A 22,084-nucleotide genomic window follows, 5' to 3' on the forward strand; every position below is an offset into this window, starting at 1 on the left:
ACTCTCACAGGATGGGGGGTGGTCTTCTCTATCATCCCACAGCAGCGCTGGCCCAGCTGCCAAAATCCAAACCTTGGATGTGAATAGTTTGGTGAGACTATCCCTCCATTTTGGAGCACCCTACCCCTCACCTACCTGCCATTCTGAGGCACCTGCCAGGCCACCGGACCTCCTGGAACTCTGTAGCACCAAAATCCAACCCTCTGGCCATTAACTGGCCATTTCTGGGCAGATCACGTGCTGTTTCCCCCACAGCGTATCCTTCTGTCCCCTAATTGAACCTGACAGTAGGATCCCACAGCCCAGAGGAAAGTCCTGGCTCATGGTGTCAAATTTTGTCTTGTAACACACCTACAAAGTGCTTTGGGATGTTAAAGTTGCTACATAAATGCAAATTGTTGTCGTACAAGTTTGTTTGCTCTGTGACAGCTTTCTTTTCCTCCCCTCTCACAAAATAATACCACAGCGCAAGAAGAAATGCAAATTTTAAAAATGAATTAGCAACTTTAAAACTTAGGTTTAAAAATTTGCCCTCATGGTCTGGGTAAGGTTGAATGTATTTTCAGAATTCCTTGTCTTGTTGAACAATCAGATGGTTCATTACAGTTTACCAAACAGTGCAGTAATGAGCTGGATTGGGTAGTAGTAGGTAGGTAAATTTTACAAGATGTTTATGGTCACTTTTTCTGGTGGCATACACAGGGTCATCAAAGTGGTGGCAGTGGGAGTTGAACTTTGGCTTTTGGTCCAGTGACACACAGGTTGACTTGGATATTATCTTGCTATCAGGTGGTGGCTCCAAATTTGATATACTGGGGAGCAATTTGGGAGTGAACTAGCCTGTTGCACTGATGACACTGATTGTAGTGATGCTCACACACACTGACCCCAGTCTTCACTTAAGTTCCTCACTCACTGTTCGCAGCATCTCCTCATTGGGGAACTCACTCACTAACCCCAACACTGACCCTCACTGGGGAACTCACTCACTAACCCCAACACTCACCCTCATTGGCGAACTCGCTCACTAACCCCAACACTGACCCTCACTGGGGAACTCATTCACTAACTCCAACACTGACCCTCACTGGGGAACTCATTCACTAACTCCAACACTGACCCTCACTGAGGAACTCACTCACTAACCCCAACACTGACCCTCGCTGAGGAACTCACTCACTAACCCCAACACTGACCCTCACTGAGGAACTCACTAACCCCAGCACTGACCCTCACTGGAGCACTCGCTCACTAACTCCAATACTGACCCTCACTGAGGAACTCACTCACTAACCCCAACACTGACCCTCACTGGGGAACTCACTCACTAACCCCAACACTGACCCTCACTGGGGAGCTCGCTCACTAACTCCAACACTGACCCTCACTGGGGAACTCACTCACTAACTCCAACACTGACCCTCACTGGAGCGCTCGCTCACTAACTCCAACACTGACCCTCACTGGGGAACTCACTCACTAACCCCAACACTGACCCTCACTGGGGAGCTCGCTCACTAACTCCAACACTGACCCTCACTGGGGAACTCACTCACTAACTCCAACACTGACCCTCACTGGGGAACTCACTCACTAACCCCAACACTGACCCTCACTGAGGAACTCACTCATTAACCACAACACTGACCCTCACTGGGGAACTCACTCACTAACCCCAACACTGACCCTCACTGAGGAACTCACTCACTAACCCCAACACTGACCCTCACTGGGGAACTCACTCACTAACCCCAACACTGACCCTCACTGAGGAACTCACTCACTAACTCCAACACTGACCCTCACTGGGGAACTCACTCACTAACCCCAACACTGACCCTCACTGAGGAACTCACTCACTAACTCCAACACTGACCCTCACTGAGGAACTCACTCACTAACACCAACACTGACCCTCACTGGGTATCCTTATTCACTAGTTCCAACACTCACCCTCACTGGCAATCCTTATTCACTGACCCCAATGCTGACCTCACTGGGGAACCGGACTCACTAACCCCAACACTGACCCTAACTGGGGAACTCACTCACTAACCCCAACACTGACCCTCACTGAGGAACTCACTCACTAACCCCAACACTGACCCTCACTGGGGAACTCACTCACTAACTCCAACACTGACCCTCACTGGGGAACTCACTCACTAACCCCAACACTGACCCTCACTGAGGAACTCACTCACTAACTCCAACACTGACCCTCACTGAGGAACTCACTCACTAACACCAACACTGACCCTCACTGGGTATCCTTATTCACTAGTTCCAACACTCACCCTCACTGGCAATCCTTATTCACTGACCCCAATGCTGACCTCACTGGGGAACCGGACTCACTCACCCCAACACTGACCCTAACTGGGGAACTCACTAACTCCAACACTGACCCCCACTGGGAAACTGGACAGCCATATGACAACCACTTTTTCATTCACTCACACAATGTATCACATATCCCTAGCTGCCATTGAGAAGGTGATGGAGAGCTGCATTCTCGAACCACTCGGTCCTTGTGTTGTAGATGCACCCAATGTGGGTTAAGGATGGAGTTTCAGGATTTTGACCCAGCGACAGTGGTTGCCTCAAGAGGAAGTCAATGGCTTTGAATTCTATGCCAAAAGTGTCTCCTCCTGTCTCCCCAGAGGCACAAGTCAGGAGTTTGATGGGATACACTTCTTCATCTGATATTATTTGTTATTTGGCATCTTTAGGAATTCACCCAGTACTCTCTTCAAAGATGATGAACTTTATAGGTTTAAAAGGGACACCAATATACTCTTTGAGTATTAAAATATTCTGAACCTTAGAAAGCAGTATCCTGCTGAGTTCTAATGAGCACTGATATATATTTAAAGAATTTGGACAGCTGAGAGCAATAGTTCCAATGATCTGTTATTCTGATGAAGAGTCAGCAGATTCAAAATGTTAACTCTGCTCTCTTCCCACAGATGGTGCCAGACCTGCTGAGTTTCACCAGCAATTTCTGTTATTGTTCCAACTAGCCTGTCTATCATCAATTGATCTTTAATCTGTATTGTCCCTAATGTAATAACCATGACCTTACATCGTTATTTATTCATTGTTCTTCCTTTGTTTCCCCTCCGCAGTTTTCCTTGGATCAAGCTGTCTCCTACAGTGCTCTCAGATCTTTTCCAAGGATGAAGCAATTGTTAACTCAGAGATGTTAAAGACCCTGTAAGAGTTCACTTGTTTTCAGCTTCAATAAAATCTTCCCTGGTGACACAACCTGTCTGATTCCATTAGATCACCAGTCTTGACTCTGCTAGGGCCCTCAATTGTGTGATTTGTAGCCAAGCCAAAGCTAGAAATAAAATAAACCCTCAGTTCTTCTTAGAAATATTCAATCATGTTCTCAGAAGTAACAAAATGCTGGGTGATAACACAGAATGTCCAACAAAAATTGTCTGGGGAACCATTATTTGGCTACAGTGGCAAAAAAAACCTTCTTAACACATTGGCACCTCTGTTAACATTTGCTTCCCCAAATTTGGAAACATTTTAGTTCCCTAACATATTATGTAGAGAAAAATATAAATGCATTGATACTTAATGAGCTAAATTCAATGAAAATGAACACCTCTCACCTCTCCAGAAAATCATTGTTGCCCATGGTCAACTGAAACTGTCAAAGCTGACATTGAGAGATTTTTGTTACTCAGCAGAATTAAAATTTACACAACTTTAAATGAGGAGATGGATTTTAAGATACATATCAGCGATGATCTTGCTGAGAGATGGAACAGACTAGAGGAGCTGAATGGCCTACTCCTGCTCATAAGCTCCTATAGGCAATATAATGTGTTTTCAAACTCCCACTCATATTGTCTCTCAGTGACATTAACCAAAAGCACAGTGTTAGTTTTCAAATGCACACTGATGACATCCAGATTTAATGCACCATGAGTTTTCTCAATTATTAGTAAGTTATCAAACTTCTTATCCAGCACATACTACTGTCAGTTTTTATTCCCACTCTCTCTGGTCAGTGGGTTTATTCTGGATATCAATAAACCAAGGTGGTTCTAACAGCGGGATATAGTCAATTTTGAAGCAAAGTTCTGAACCAAAATACTTGTCATTGCAATGGTTACAATCACACATGAACCTGTTTATGTGGATTTATCGGAGGATTATACCAAAACAGGTAGATCAGCTTACTCCATCCCAAATTCCAGACCTCCTGAGTTACCCGTCTATGCTCTGAGGTGAGGTTTTGGGTACTCTTTTTCCTTACAAACTTTGCAATTCAACTGTTGACATTGTTCAATCTCCAGCAAATGATCAGCTTGACCACTGGGAAACATCACAAACATGTCATGATTTCCATGGCCCCAGCTTGATTAATTAACTCATTAGGGCTTGATTGTTTTCCCATGAAAGAGGTTTATCTCTTGGTCTTAATGATCTTTGATCGCAGGCTTAATTTACATGTACTGTTATCACCTTTTATGTCATTTAATTAATCGCATGTTATGCAAACAGCACAATTCTGTGAGAATGACAGGTTTAGCTGATAAATAATCCATGTTATCACATTTAGTTCATTGTATCTGTTTTTAAATGGACACCACTCTTTTGGACTCATTGTTATTGATGAGTTACAACATTTAACTGAAGCACACACACATTTCTTTGTACATACAGACATTAAGACCAATGGCCTTTCTCACCATTAGGTCATCACCAGGCTTCATTAAGATTTTCATTCTCATTTCTTGTCATTTAATTTAATCAAACCCAATAAATTTTAGATTATTATCTACACTATTGATGAGCAGAAACTTCCTCCAATTAAATAATGGGAAGACTGAAGTCATTATTTTCAATCTTGTTTCCAAACTATGTTCCCCAGCAACCAGTTCCGTCAGTCCTCCTGCCAACCTTGCCTTCATTCCTCAATTAAAAATCATACAACACCAGGTTATAGTCCAACAGGTTTGTTTGGAAGTTAGAGCTTTCAGAGTTCCTTCATCAGGTAATTAGTGGGGCATGATTGTAATACACAGAATTTATAGCAAAAGATCATAGTGTCATGCAACTGATACGATATATTGAACAAACCTAGACTGCTGTTACCTTTCATCTTTTAGAACGAATTGCAGGTTTCAATTCATTAATATGTAAACCCCAGAACTTCTTTCAAGTCACATTTCTGAGATAATTTAAGGTTCTATGTAAAAAAAAGCTGACATCTCAGCTCAGACATTGCATTAAAAGTGTGGGGTTAAAGTCTGTCCGTATTCCAATCTTGAGTCAGACTGGTTCTATTTCCAAAGTAGGAATTTATAAAATGTCACATGGAAATAGAACCAGTCTGACTCAAGATTGGAATACGGACAGACTTTAACCGCACACCTTTCATGCATTGTCTGAGCTGAGATGTCAGCTTTTTGTTTACATAAAACCTTCGGTTATCTCAGAAATGTGACTTGAAAGAAGTTCTAGGATTTACATATTAATGAACCGAAACCTACAATTCATTCCAAAAGATGAAAGACAACAGCAATCTAGGTTTGCTCAATATCTGGGGTGGCCTGGTGGCTCAGTGGTTAGCACTGCTGCCTCATAGCAGTAGGGACCTGGGTTCAATCCCAACTAGGTGACGTGTCTGTGTGGAGTTTGCACATCCTCCCTGTGTTTGCATGGGGTTTGCTCTCGTTCCTTCCCACTGTCACAAAGATGTGCAGGTTAGGTGAACAGCTTATGCTAAGTTGCCCATAGTGTTCAGGGATGTATAGGTTAAATGTATTAGTTAGGGCAGTGGGTCTGGGTAGGGTCAGTGTGAACTGTTTGTAAAAAAAATTGTATCAGCTGTGTGACACTATGATTTTTTGCTAGAAATTCTGTGTGTTATGATCCTGCATCACTAGCTACCTGAGGAAGGAGCAGTGCTCCAAAAGCTAGTGCTTCCAAATAAATCTGTTGGACTTGGTGAAGGGCTTTTGCCCGAAATGTCGATTTTCCTGCTGCCTGACCTGCTGTGCTTTTCCAGCACCACTCTAATCTAGATTCTGATCTCTAGCATCTGCAGTCCTCACTTTCACCTATAACCTGGTGTTGTGTGATTTTTAACTTTGTCCACTCAAGCCGAACACCAGCTCCTCCTCAACATTAATTCCTCAGACCATTGAGTATAGGAGTTGGGAATGTCATGTTGAGGTTGTACAGAACATCGGTGAGGCCACTTTTGGAATGTACAGTTCTGGTAGCCCTGCTACAGGAAGGACATTATCAAATTGGAGAGGGTTCAGAGAACCAGGATATTGCTAGGTCTGGGGGAGGTGGGGTGGGGCATGGTTGAGTTAAAAGGAGAGGCTAGATTGGCTGGGACTTGTTTCACTGGAGTGTAGGAGGTTGAGAGGTGACTTTATAGAGGTTTGTAAAATCATGAGGGGCATAGATATGGTGAATAGCAAAGGTCTTTTCCCTGGGGTGGGTGAGTTCAAAACTAGGGGACATATTTTTAAGGTGAAAGGAGAGAGATTTAAAAGGGACTCGAGGGGCAACTTTTTCACACAGAGGGTGGTTTACGTGTGTAATGAACTGCCAGAGGAAGTGATAGATGCAGGTACAGTTACAACATTTAAAAGACATTTGGATGGGAACATTAATAGGAAATGTTTCGAGGGATGTAGGCCAAACACAGGCAGGTTAGTTTGGGAAACTTGGTCAGCATGGATGAGTTGCACCAAAGGGTCTGTTTCTGTGCTGTTTGACTCTATGACTTTACAACCATTTGAGACTAAGCCAGTCTTTTTGCAATGTTGGTGTCATATAGTGATGAGCTTCTTGCCATCACTGACACCAACTACAGAGGAACCTCGATTATCCAAACGAGATGGGTGGGCACTATTTCATTCAGATAATTGATTATTCAGATAATTGATTTCCTCTGGGGCTCAGAGTTTTCTGTGACATCTGTTCCCCATTCAGGATACAAGGCAGCAGCACACTGCGTGCGAGCCCCTGTCCCCCCCAAACCCACCCGCTACCACCTCACACCCCTTGCCCACCCCCCAAACCCATGCGCTCCCACCCCGCACCCCCAAACCCGATCCACTGGCACCCTGTTCCCCCTTGCCTGCACCCCAAACACCGTCCGCCCCCCCCACCCTGCCCCCCCAATCCCATCTGGTCCCACCCCGCGCCCTCAATCCTGACGACCCCGCCCCCAAGGCCGTCCAACTCTGTCCACCCACACCCACCATCCAACTCCTGTCCGCACCCTTGCCCGACACCAGCCCCCTACCCCACCCACCACCACCACCACACCCCCCACCACCATCCCACCCCCGGGTCAGCCGGACTATGCCCCAACTGATTGCTGCTGCCTTTGTGGGGTAAGTCTCCAGGTAGTGGGCGCACACACACACATGACAGGTTCCACCTTTGCCCTGTACAGGACAACATTGGAGAGATTTTCTGGGGATGTGGGCAATCAGGATCCAGGGTAAGTGTGTGGGGGGGAGAGAGAGAGGGCAGGAGGTGAATGCACTGTCCCAGGACTGTTCTCAGCAGCATTTCAGTGAGCTGAGTTTGTTTTTGATCCTTGTACCTGTAAACAAAAGATGCGATCAGGGTTGAAACAGCTCTTTGACGTAATGTTTCTATTGGGACATCTGGATCTCCTTTGGATAATCCAATATTCATTTGATTGACATTTGGATAATTGAGGTTCCTCTGTATATCCATCTCTGCAAGGTTTTAACACTTTAACTCACCTAAACCCACTTCTGCTGGGGCCCATCATTCACACCTTTGTTCTTTCTTGACCTAATTATCCCAATGTACCCCTAGCTGATTTCAACCATTCTATCCCAGGGTGATTTCAGCTGCCTGATCACTGTGTTCTTGCGTAGGTGGGATTAAAATGGTTCAAGTCAAGGCAGGTTTCCGAATTTTGAAGAAATTAAAGAGAATAACATTTTAAAGATTTTTGTGCATGAAAATATACTTCATTCATAGGATTTGTGAAACAATGCTATAGAGGAATTCAAATTGGGCATTACATAAAGTACAAAGCAGCTAGGTTTCTTAAGGTAGCTCATTGCACTTGTCGTGACAAGTTACATTTACAACATTTTCTAGCCCATTCTACCCAAGGTTTTTAACTATTTCCACTCTCTCCTTAGACAAGGGTCTTAGTGATGGGTCTGAGGGGAATTTTCCTATTGAGCCTTTGTGCAAACTTATTCAAACTATAATGTGTTCCTCCAGCACACCTAGATAAGGACATGAATAGAAAAGATTTGTAGTGACATGGGCCAGGAGCAGGTAGGTCGGACTAGTTTGCTTTGGGATTATGTTTGGCAAAGGCTTGTTGGACTGAAGAGTCTGTTCCTGCGCTGCATGACTTTATAGTCATGAAGAGTTGTTTGCACAAGAAGAACAGCAACTTCAGGGAGACCACAGAGTATCTTTTGCTGAGTAGATGATCTTCCAGCAGTAATTGATATTTTTGTCAGCGTGCATCTCAATATATTCCCCATATATTGCTGAATCCTACGACCGAGAGTTGCATGAGATGATCCCCAGCTTCAACAGTAGCTACTGCATCTCTCTCTGGACCTACTTTGGAGGAAGTGAACAATGTGGTGTCCTCCTGATCATTTTCGAAGGAAGAAGGTGAGGCCCTGTGACCGTGCGGGAAGGATCTGATAGGGAGGGATGTTCCAGCCATGCTGTGTCTTGGTGATGGTTTGAGAAATATTGCGATTAGGCATTCTGCCAAAATGAATCCAGGGAACCAGCCAGCAGGATTCCACTATCTCACTTTCCTTAAGGAGGTTGCGCGCTGAATATTGCCACACTTCTTTGCTGAGTATCGTAGATGAATACATCCACATGAATTGACATCCTATGACTCCTGCTTAATCTGTTTACTCTCTTAGGGCCATCCAATCTATGTAGACGTAAAGCCACAGAACATGCTCTGAATGCTGGTTTTGGGCAGACAACTGAGTGCAGGATGTTAGTGAAGCTCCTAAAATTGACACTGGGGAGATAGGACGCCAACTCACGGACAATTTCAGGGAACATCTCTGGTCCACACGTACCAACCAACCCCACTGCCCTGTGGCCGACCACTTGAAGTCCCCCTCCTACTCCCCCAAAGATCTGCAAGTCCTGGGCCTCCTCCACCACCAAATCAAAGCCACCTGTCAAATGGAGGAAGGATGCCTCATTTTCCACCTCAGGACCCTCTAACCACATGGAATCAACGTCAACTTCACCAATTTCCAAATCTCCCCTCCCCCCACCTCATCCCTGATCTGACTCTCCAACTTGGAACCACTCTCTTCAGCGGTCCCATCTGTCCATCTTTATCCCACCTATCAGCTTCATCCTCCCCATCGACCTAACACAATCACCTCTCACCTGGGCACCCACCTATTGCCTTCCCATCTACCTTCCTCTAGCCCCATCCCCAAACCTCCTTTTATCTCTCAGTCCCCTTCTCCCTCCTCATTCCTGATGAAGGGTTTATCTCCTGCTCCTTGGATGCTGCCTGACCTGCTGTGCTTTTCCAGTGCCACACATTTTGACTCTGACTCTCCAGCATCTGCAGTCCTCGCTTTCACCTAAAATAGACATAACGTCTCACTGAAAGGGCGTCCCACAGATCTGGGAGGTTTCCATCAGGGAAATAAAATTTCCCCTTTCTATCAAAAAAAATGTACAAGCAGTGGTTAGCACTGTTGCCTCACAGCGCCAGAGACCCGGGTTCAATTCCTGCCTCAGGCGTCTGTCTGTGTGGAGTTTGCACATTCTCCCCGTGTCTGTGTGGGTTTCCTCCGGGTGCTCCGGTTTCCTCCCACAGTCCAAAAATGTGCAGGTTAGGTAAATTGGCCATGCTAAATTGCCCGTAGTATTAGGTGAAGGGTTAGGGGTCTGGGTGGGTTGCGCTTCGGTGGGTCGGTGTGGACTTGTTGGGCCAAAGGGCTTGTTTCACACTGTAAGTAATCTAATTCCCATAGGGATAACAACATGAATCTTTGGTACTCTGTTCCTCAAAAGGGGGTGGACGACGAGTACGCAGATATTTTTAAAACAGAGTTAGCTTAGATCCTTGGTAATCAAATTGGGTGAAAGATTTTTGGGTGCAGGTGGGAATGTGAAGTAACTAGATCAGCCATGATTTTAACGAATTATGAAACAAGTTTGAAGGGTCAAGTTGCCTTCTCTTGTTCTTGTGTATTTGTGTGCAAGATGTAAGATGTGTTACAATATCTAATTTTCCCATCATGAGCTAAGACCAGAGTGTTAAAGGGCCAGCAGGATGTAATGATTGGAAACCAATGTGGGGCCATGCAACAATCAACTCTGCCTGGATTTCTTCACAGTACCAATAGCCATTTGGCTCTTTGTGCATGCTCTGACTCACTGCTTCCATTATTCTCTTGTTAACTTTTCTCCATTCAAAGGCATAATTATTGAGAGCACATGATGAGACGTTTATGTTACAACATTACTCACGCTGAAAGCAGGATGGTCAAAAGCATAAGGGCAAACATTGCATTGTGTCATCAATTACAAGGCCCTCATTTCCTTGTCTTTTCATTTGGCGGTTAGCATGTCTCCTCGCTCGCTGTCCCAAATCCTGTTTGATTTGTGAGTTGGAAAGGATGTGGGGAGCTGGGAGTTGTCTGCCACCGATTGCAAAAGACCTTTTGAGCTACATTAATGTCTTACCTTGATCAAGTGGAATTCAATTCTTAAATCTAGTATTGAAAGCAAGTGGGGTTCATGAAGTTATCATCAGTGGTCTTAAAAACTCACCTGGTTCACTAACATCCTTTAGGGAAGAAAACCGCCACTTGTGCTCGGTCTGGCCTCTGTGTGACTCCAGACCTAAAGCAATATGGCTGACTGTTAAGGACCCTCTGAATTGGTTTATATAGTCCCTCATTTCAAGGGCAATAAGAGATGGGAAACAAACAAATGCTGACCCTGCCAAAGGCACTCACATCCTGAGAATTAAGAAAGAAAGAAATAAAATCGCTTTAAATATTTATCATGCCATCAGAAAAGCTGGCTAAGACAAGTTTTTGAACAACTTGGATGGGTGGACTGAATCCCCACTCTCTTCCACAATCCACACTACTTCTCAACAATTGGGCAAGAGGGTGTTGGTATAAAACCTCAGGTTTGAACATTCCTGGTGGTCATATTGATGACACCGATTCAAGCCATAGATGAGGTTTCCTCTAAAAGTAGACCTGACTTGGAAGGAGTGAGTGGGAGAATGGTAGCTATTAAGATTGTAGGGCTTTGACATCTAGTTTGCCACCCATTACCAGGATCTTCTAGTTAATAGAAGGTCCTTTTAAATTAGCCCTTCCTTTTCAGCTCAGTGGAGTTGGCTTTACATTGCTCTATCAAGTGGAAACTGCCTGAAAATCAAATTGGTGTTTTCACAGCTCCCTGCACTACTTTCATTCTATTTCAACCTACCATGGTAGCCTATATTTGTGTCTATATCAAATGAGTACCTCTTTGACAATTACAGTGCTTTGTTGTCTTAAAACCATAAGAGATTGCTCAGCCCCTTGACTCTGCTATTCCATAGGATCATGGTTGATCTGATCTTCTTCATGTCCACTTTCCTGCCCTTTTCCTATAGCCTTTGGTCTCCCAGCTGATCCAGAATCTTCTCAGCCTTAAATATACACGAGGATTTACCAGGATGATGCCGAGTTTGAGGTAGAAACCAAGGCTGGATAGCTGGGACCTTTACTCACTGGTCCATAGGAGGCTGAGAGGCGACCTTACAGAGGGTTATATAATCATGAGGTGTATCGATAGGGTTTATGGTAGGTGTGTTTTTCCTCGGGCGGGGGATTTCAACTAGGAGAAAGTGAGGACTGCAGATGCTGGAGATCAGAGCTTAAAATGTGTTGCTGGAAAAGCGCAGCAGGTCAGGCAGCATCAAAGGAACAGGAGAATCGAGGTTTCGAGCATAAGCCCTTCTTCAAGAATGAGGGATTTCAAGAGTAGGGGGCACATTTTTAAGGTGAGAGGAGAGAGAATTAAAAAAGACAGGAGGGTGGTTCAGATATGGAACGAACTACCTGAGGAAGTGATGGATGAGGGCACAGTTACAATGTTTTAAAGACACTTAGATAATTCATGAATAGGAAAGGTTTGGAGGGATATATGGTCAGGACCAGGCAGGTGGAACTAGTTTACTTTGGGATTATATTCGGCATGGACTGTTTCCATGCTGTATGACTCACAGCTCTCTATGGATTAGATTAGATTACTTACAGTGTGGAAACAGGCCCTTTGGCCCAACAAGTCCACACCGACCCGCCGAAGTGCAACCCACCCATACCCCTAACCTAACACTACGGGCAATTTAGCATGGCCAATTCACCTGACCTGCACATCTTTGGACTGTGGGAGGAAACCGGAGCACCCGGAGGAAACCCACGCAGACACGGGGAGAACGTGCAAATTCCACACAGTCTGTCGCCTGAGGTGGGAATAGAACCCAGGTCTCTGGTGCTGTGAGGCAGCAGTGCTAACCACTGTGCCACCGTGGCACCCTAAAGGGGTTCCGAAGGCTCACAACCCTCTGAGAGAAGAAATGCCTCCTCATCTCAGACTTAAATTGGCACCTTTTATTCTGGAACTGTGCCCCCGTGAGGGGAAACATCTTCTCAACATTTACCCTGTCAAGCTTCTTAAGAATCCAATATATTTCAATGAGATCACCTCTCATATCTTGAAACAAACTGCTCTGAGCTACTTAGAAGCAGATATGTTTTTACTTTGCAATATTGTATAAGGTGTTTTGTGTTAAAGACTTCTGTGGGGTCAGGAGGAAAGCGAAGCCCAGAATTATCACTCATAAGACTGCGGCCGGTCACCCTCTGCGCCTCCACTCCACTCACCCCAGCCCTCTCAGGAGAAATACTCATGGTGAACTCTATAGTAAAGCTCAAGGAACAATGCTTCCAGCTCATTTTGATTATGGAAATGAGGATCAGACCACAAAGTATTAGAGGTTGGAACAGGAGTAGGCCATTGGCCCCTTGAATCTACTCTCCCATTCAATAGGATCGTTGTCAATCTGACATTCCTCACCTCCACTTTCCTGCCCTTTCCCTGTAACCCTTAATTCCCCAGCAGATCAAGAATCCATCTCAGCCTTAAATACGAACAATTAGAATGTAAATTTAGACCTTGCGGCTAACCACCAAGAAACTGCTCCACCCCAAATCAGATTAAAAGCATTCTCCCCGAAGAATATCATCAAAGATTACTATTCAAAGAAAAATCATATCCCATCCTCCTCCATATCGCACACTCATCCATACACACACACACATACATGCACGCACACACTCATCCACACATGTGCACTCTCACACACACACACACACTCACTGACACACACACACAGACACACACGCGCGCACGCACTCACCTACACACACAGCTCAGCAATACCTCTCTATGTATGCCTGAAACTTGACTTTTTGCCATGTCTTAGGAATATCATTTAACACTCTCTCACAGATGCAAATATGTGAAATTTTCTTTGTTTTTGTTTTCAAACGAACATGTCCAAAGTGGAGGACTGCTCAAAGATAAAAAACTCTATTTTTTTTGGGCACAACCATCATGACTATCACTGTCAGTATAAAAACACAGAAGGCCCTCAGACTATCCTTACACCATAGCTGGCTCACAATTTCATTCACTTCCTGACAGCCACAAGATATAATGCTTTAATTGAAGACATGCTGCCTGGAACCAATAGTTTAATCTTTAAACTATGATTGGATCTAGGAGAGAAGTTGGTAATGAAATAACTCCTCAGAGGCCAATATCCCATCACCAAGTCGCCCTTTACGTAAATGTGGAAAACTGTTGATACTGATCCAGTTCTCACAGCCAGCTGTCGGAGTTAACCGGATGTTTGATAGTCCTATCTTTATCTGTCAGCCAGAACTCCCTGTTTGAACCAGATTAACAGCCCCAATCAGGGAACTCATATTCTATGAGGTCTACCTGGCTGAGCTTGTTGCAGTTGCTACAGGTAAACATTGTAGGAGCCTTTTAGGAAAAGGTAAACATTATCCTTTTATTTAAGCATAGCAAAAAAAAACTATAAACAGGTCAAGTCTTCACCTCTGCCATGCGGCAATGAGAGAGAACCATCTCCTAGTAGTCCTGTTGAATTTGAACTTTGGGATATCAGTTTCCCTCAGTGTTTACCAGAGAGGTGAGTCAGGAAGGAGAGACAATGATTGCAGATATGGTGACCTAATAGAACACAGCCATTTTCTGCAATCTAACCAGCATATCAAGCCTTCTTTGATCTTGTACTACTCCAGCCACAAAATAACAGTGTGAAAATTAATGTAAGCCGTCGGGATCTTACTCGTGGCCTGAAAACTGGTGGGAGGCCTGCATCACCTTTTTTCCATTTGAAGGATCAGTCAGGCACTTGCCCTGGATCAAGGGCCTCAGGAGCAGGAGTCCTGCTGTCCCCTCAAGTACTGGCAGATCATCACCGTTTGGCAGCATTACCGGTGGAGGCAGTGGCTGCCTGTGGCCCCTGAACTGGAAACCAATCTCCCATCCCACACACAGAGACATGCATTCATCTTTCTAATGTTATCTATTTGCATGTGGCTCAGGTAATAATTCAGAGATTGTAACGTTTGAGGTTCTGCTTTTTAAATTTATTGTTTAACTCCTCATTCTCTCTACCTTAACTTGTCCACCACAACAGTGACCCTTTATAAATCCCCTTGAGCAAATCCCCAGGACTGACCATGGCCCAACAGTGTAACTGACCTGCAATGCCCGCACCCTGACTGATCTCAGTGCACCTCATTGACTGATTTACCACCAAACCACTGACTGGTTGCACTGGACATCCAGGACGAATGATAACCTACTCTCCAGACTGTAATAACATGGAATCTTTGACCCTGACTGCCCCAAGTGGCTATCTGACCATGTCTGAGTCACTTGACTGAGATCAGATGATGCCCTTGACTGACTGTGATGGGACCTTGACTTGACTAAGGACTGGTCCTCTTATACTTTGAGACAGGGCCATTTGGCTGGAACACATGCAGTGGGTTTGCTAAGCGAGCTGTTGGCACATTGATTCCTGGGACAATAGGACACACGTGTGAAAAGAGACTGGATCAGTTAGCACTATATTAGCATAAGGGATGCTGCATTTTGGGAAAGCAAATCTTAACAGCACTTAAAAGTAAGGTCCTAGGGAGTGTTGCTGAACAAAGAGACCTTGGAATGCAGGTTCATAGCTCCTTGAAAGTAGAGTCGCAGATAGATACGATAGTGAAGAAGGTGTTTGGTATGATTTCCTTTATTGGTCAGAATATTGAGTACAGGAGTTGGCAGGTCATGTTGCAGCTGTACAGGAGATTGGCTAGGCCACTTTAGGAATCTTGTATGCAATTCTTGTCTCTTTCCTACTGGGGGAAGGATGTTTTGAAACTTGAAAGGATTCAGAAAAGATTTACAAGGATGTTGCCAGGGTTGGAGGATTTGAGCTACAGGGAGAGGTTGAATAGGCTGGGTCTGTTTTCCCTGGAGCGTTGGAGGCTGAGGGGTGGCCTTATAGAGGTTTACAAAATCATGATGAGCATGGGTAGGATAAATAGCATCTGCAGCATCTGAGGATTCTCCAGCATCTGCAGTCCTCACTTTCACCTAATTGATTTTAAACTACTGTGAATCCTCTTGCAAGGATGTCTTCTTTGAAGAAGCTCTCCTCCTCCCTCTACAAGGATCTTAGCCGCTTGGCACACCCTCCTCATTCCTGAAGAAGGGGTTATGCCCAAAACGTCGATTTTCCTGCTCCTTGGATGCTGCCTGGCCTGCTGCACTTTTCCAGCAACACATTTTTCAGCTCTGATCTCCAGCATCTGCAGTCCTCACTTTCTCCTAGGATAAATAGACAAGGACATTTCCCTGGCATGGGGTTGTCCAGAACTAGAGGGCATAGGTTTAATGTGAGAGGGAAAGATATAAAAGAGACCTAAGGGGCAACCTTTTCACACAGAGGGTGGTATGTGTATGGAATGAGCTGCCAGAGGGAGTGGTGGAGGCTGGTACAATTGCAACATTTAAAAGGCATCTGGATGGGTATATGAAGAGGGAGGGTTTGGAGAGATATGGGCTGGATGCTGGCAAGTGGGACTAGATTGGGTTGGGATAGCTGGTCGGCATGGGTGAGTTGGACTGTACATCCGTGCTATACATCTCTATGACTCTATGATATTCATTGGGGTTTAAAACAATAAAAAGGTGGTGGTGGGTGGGGGGTGGAATCTCAGCGAACCTATAAAATTCTAACAGGAGAAGACAGGGTAAACATAGTCATGATGCTCTTGATGACTGGGGAGTCCAGAACCAGGTGTTACAGTTTAAGGATACGGGATCAACAACTTATGACTGCGATGAGGAGAAATGTCTTCACCCAGAGAGTAACAAGCCTGTCAAATTCTCTGACATGGAAAACAGTTGAGTCCAAAACATTGAATGTTAACAAGAAGGAGTTAGGTATAAATCTTAGGGCTAAAGGGATCACAGGTGTGAGATATTATGTTGTGGGATTTTCTGTTATGGGTTATCTTTATTAACTCACTCACCAGCTCGCTATATTTTACTGCATTTTCACACCTTGTCATCTCTTGATACTGAATAAGTGTAGCATACAGGACAATACTATCTCCACCAAGTCTCCACGAAACATTATAAAGTTAATCAGCCCTGACCAACCATCTCGTGTACCTGAATAAATTCCCCAGTTAGTAAGTACCTGTTAAATATCTTTTAACTGGGCCATTATCCCTTTGAGCTTTGGAATTTCATGAATGAATGAAACTCATACTGGCAACGCAACCCAGCTGCAGTAATCAGTTTAATATCCTTTATTCTTTTATTAAGTACAGGTACAATTTCTAATTTATTTAGAGTGTGTAGGCCGAGTATTTTTACATTTACTAGCTTCAAAGACTAAAGGACTAGCACCTCTTAATTATGCAAGCAGACTGGACAGACACTCTTAATCCCATCAGAAGTAGCAGCCAACATTTAGCACATTTTAACCCTTCTCCTGTCTCCCAGGTCAGAATCCCTTCAAACCTTTCCGTACAATAGATAAAGAATGCAGTAATGGAATTTTAATATCTGTAAGAACTGTGTATAAAGGGACTCCTGTAAGAACTGTATTTTGGGATGCTATTGCTACCTTGAATTTGTGCTGTGATTGCTGAATAAAAGAGGCTATTTTCGCCCCTCACAGTTTTGAATCATTATTTGAACACGATCCCACAACGAATATGGTATGAAAACTTAGTTGGATTGAACGATGAAGCAGGTTTGAAGGAACGAACAGCCTAATCCTGATCCTATTTCCTACCTTTCTATGTTTTTACGTGCTGTAGGTGTGACATTGATGAAGTTCAGCAGCATGTCCACCATCTTGACTGATCACTAATATCTGCATAAAATTGGCAAGGTACAGATGCAATGAGCATTCAAGTAAACACAAAGTGAGTGAGCAAAAGGACAGCAAGCTCAAAGCACTCAGACCCACTATGCTTCGATGCACAAGATGGTGCCTTTTTGTGTGCTATAAGCTCCCTGGCAGCAGCATTGTAATTAAAGGTGCTGGTAAGCTCCAAAGTGCAGTATTGAAGTGGGGAGGTTGGAAAAGTATCAAGGTGATGTGGTGAGGCTGATGTGTGCCTGATGTCAAATTCCATGGATGACGGATGTAGCCATGATGAATGCCCTGAGATGATGGGGACTGCTGGCCAAGGTGGAGGTGCAGAGGAGCAGACTACAAGCTGAAGTCACCAGATACCCCTCAGACTTTCCTGTCAGCAATTGTCACCATCCTGCTTCTCTCCCCTGTCTGGTAAAATAGCAAACCGCATACCGAGAAGGTGAGGTTTGGTAATAGTGAACGTAGCTCCATGAGGAGGCAATGGTCTAGCGATATAATCGCTAAACTGTTAATCCAAAGATCTCAGGTAATGTTCTGGCGACCCAGGTTCAAATCTCACCACAGCAGATGGCGCAATTTGAACTCAGTAAAATCTGGAGTCTAAAGATGACTGCGAATCCATCGGTGATTGTTGGAAAAACCCATCTGGTTCACAAATGTTCTTTAGGGAAGGAAACTGCCATCTTTACCTGGTCTGGCCTACACGTGACTCCAGACCCACAGCAATGTGGTTGACTCTTTACTGCACTCTGGGAAATTAGAGATGGGCAATAAATGCTGGCTTACCATTTTCACCCTCATCCTATGAGTTAATAAAACAAAACACAGGAACAGGAGTAGGCCATTCACCTCCTCAAGCCTCTTCTGCTATTCAGTGAAACCATGGATGATTTGTGGCCTAACCCCTTACCTGCCTTTGACCCTTATCCCTTAATGCTAGTAAAAGTTAATGCATACCACTAAGCCTCTTTCCACTAACGAGTGAGATTCTCGCCCTGCTGTTAAAACTGTGGATGGAAAAATCAGACTTTTTTATTCTTAACGTCAATAATTTAATATTTCTCCTCTCACGGTATTTTCTCGAACTGACTTATCATTGCCCAGGTCTTTCGGGAGCTGGTAAGATTCCACTTTGTATAACTACTTACAGCCTTGTACATATTATCACATTATATCTTCGAAAGGGGAAAGTGAGAGGTGATGTATTATTATGGTATAGATTCCAGATCAGACAGTGTCTTTGTAACAGTTATAAGGTATCATAACATACGATGTTTCAGCATGAAAATATTCCCTTTGCCTTCATCACTTTCTCTTTGTAATGGAGTCAGCGTAGCATCTTCAGTCAGTTAGCTACGTAATGTATGGTAGTATTGGTAAGCACAGAGCTGTGTGTTCAAACCTGTGATACCGTGACTATGTAAATATCTTGTGTTATACATAAACTTCAAGAGAACTGTCTCAATAAAAATCGAAGCTTTGTAATACACGTTACACGGGCTAACATATAGAAAACCAAAAAACAGAAATTGCTGGAAAAGTTCAGCAGGTCTGACAGCATCTGTGGAGAGAAATCAGAGTTAATGTTTCGGGTTCAGTGACCATTTTTCAGAACTCAGGAAGTTCTGAGGAACTCCATTCTGAGGAAGTTCTGGTTAAAAATTAATTATTTTCAACTTGCAACAAGCAACTAGATTGGTTCCCTAAAAGCTAGCTTGTATTTTTTAAAGTTTCCTTTTATAGGTTAGATTCCCTACAGTGTGGAAACAGGCCCTTCGGCCCAACCAGTCCTCCAAAGAGTAACCCACCCATACCCATTTCCCTCTGACTAACACTATGGACAATTTAGCGTAGCCAATTCACCTGGCCTGCAGGAGGAAGCCCACACAGAGAATGTGCAAACTCTGCATAGACAGACACCCAAGGCTAGAATTGAACCTGGGACCCTAGTGCTGTGAGGCAGCAGTGCTAACCACTGAGCACCGCACAACCCTGCCTCAGTGATGTACAAATTGACTTTAAAGTATTTGTTAAATACTTTAAAGTCAATTTGTACATCAGTGAGAAAGGGTCTGAGGAAGGGCGCTTGATCTGAAATGTTAACTCTGATTTCTCTCCACAGATGCTGCCAGATCTGCTGAGCTTTTCCAGCAATTTCTGGTTTGTTTCTGATTTACAGCATCCATACGTCTTTTAGATTTTATATCGAAAGCCAGGATCTGCATCAAAGGATTGTCAGTATAGTTCTAAAGGAGGATAATATGGGGCTTCTCAGGAAACTTGCATCTACTGCCCTTGTCTTTAGATGAGGTAAAGACAGAGGATTCAAAAGATGCTACTGAGAAATCATTGGTGAATTGCCTCGGTGCTCATTTGGGTTTGTAAATTTGTATTCATCATGATACTGAAGTGAAGTTGTAACTTATTTTGGACATGCAAATTAAAGCTGTGCCTAACATATTGACTGGGAAGTGAAACAGGGCACAAAAGCTGTGTAGGTATGGTCAGATGAATCTCAATTTGAGCTCTAAGTCTCTGAATAACATCTTACTATTAATTTGGGAGAACAGGAAGTGCATTAATATCATCCTGCTATAATCTTTATGGAAGTGGCGTTTTAAAAAAAATTAAGAACGTTTTGACTGAAATACCGATCAAACACTTAAAATGCAGTGTCACTGAAACGATCACAGCTTCATGGATTGCTTCTTTTCTGTATTCTAGCATATAATCCAAACATTTTTTTAACATCCACAAATTACTGCCTTTTACAATGATAACAAGTTTTGTTTAATGACAAGTTATGCACAGCCAAATGTATATCTACCTCATCCAAATTGGGTTTTTTTCACTTAGAAACAAGTTTGTTAACTCTCTGATCTGTTTCACTAGCAGCTTAAAAGGGCCACCCATGTACAAAGCCTGCACACATGACCTGCACCTCACCTTGCACAGAGCTGCACTGTACCTAAGCAAGGTGTGGTGTGCACAGGAATGTGCGAAGACAACTTAAATGGATCATGTGCTAAGCAGGGGGCTGGTTTTGTAGAACTTTCACCTGCATTGTAGCTTGAGGTGATGCTGGCTTGTCTGCAGGCGCAATGCTATGCACAAGTTTCGCAAAACATCAAAACTGATGAACGTTGGCTTCTGCTAACTAAATGGCTATACCAAAGCCGTGATTCAGACACATTTCTCACTGCGAATCAACATGAAGCTTCAAAATTGTCACTACCGCGCGGTCAGATCTGTGAGGGAACGGGTGGGAGTAACGCAGGGCTGGGGAGGTCAAAGGGGATCTGTGTTTGGGAAGTGGATGGTTGTTTAGATGCCAGGTTTGCTTCAAGACATGATGTAGAGGTGCCAGTGTTGGACTGGGGTGGACAAAGTTAAAAATCAGAGCGCTTCAGGGAATCGTTCTGGAACACCTGCACCAATCAACTCCACCGCCCTGTGGCCCAACATTTTAACTCCCCCTCCCACTCTGCCGAGGACATGCAGGTCCTGGGCCTCCTCCACCGCTGCTCCCTCACCACCCGACGCCTGGAGGAAGAATGCCTCATCTCCCACCTCGGAACACTTCAACCCCAGGGCATCAATGTGGACTTCACCAGTTTCCTCATTACCACATCCCCCACCTTACCTCCATTCCAACCTTCCAGCTCAGCACCGTCCCCATGACCTGTCCTACCTGCCAATCTCCCTTCCCACCTCTCCGCTCCACCCTCCCTTCTGACCTATCACCTCCATCCCCACCCCCATTCACCTATTGTACTCTTTGCTACCTTCTCCCCAGCCCTTCCCCACCCCTCCCCCACCCCATTTATCTCTCCACACTGGAGGCTTCCTGCCTCTCTTCCTGATGAAGGGCTTTTTCCCAAAACATTGATTTTCCTGCTCCTCGGATGCTGCCTGACCTGTTGTGCTTTTTCAGCACCACTCTGATTTCCAGCATCTGCAGTCCTCACTTTTGCAAAGTTAAAAATCAGACCACACCAAGTATAGTCCAACAAGTTTAATTGGAAGTACTAGTTTTTGGAGCACTGCTCCTTCATCTGGTAGCTGTGGATAAGGCACAGAATTTACAGCAAACTATCCAAATGTCAAGCAACTGATCCGATATGTTGAACAAACCGAGATTGCCGTTAAGTCTTTCATCTTTTCATCTGGGTTGCAGGTTTTGGTTCATTAATATGTAAATCCCAGAGCTTCTCTCAAGTCACATTCTCAAGGTAACTTAAGGTTTCAAGACAGTCATTCAGGACAGACAGACTCCACTTGGGATCTTGATCCCCATGTCAACAATCTCCGGCCTACAGACACATTAACATGCAGGATATCACAGCATTGTTTACGGCACAGAAGGAGACCATTCGGACCATCATGCCTGCACCAGTTCTTTTCTGTTCTCTCCACATCCCTGCACACCATTTCTATCCAAATAATCATCCAACACCCTCTTCAATGCCTCCACTGAAGCTGCCTTCAGTTTGTATTGAGAAAATGTATCCCATACCTTAACAACTAGCTGAGTGA

The sequence above is a fragment of the Chiloscyllium punctatum genome, chromosome 6, assembly GCF_047496795.1.
Source record: "Chiloscyllium punctatum isolate Juve2018m chromosome 6, sChiPun1.3, whole genome shotgun sequence".
In the NCBI taxonomy this organism is placed as follows: domain Eukaryota; kingdom Metazoa; phylum Chordata; class Chondrichthyes; order Orectolobiformes; family Hemiscylliidae; genus Chiloscyllium; species Chiloscyllium punctatum.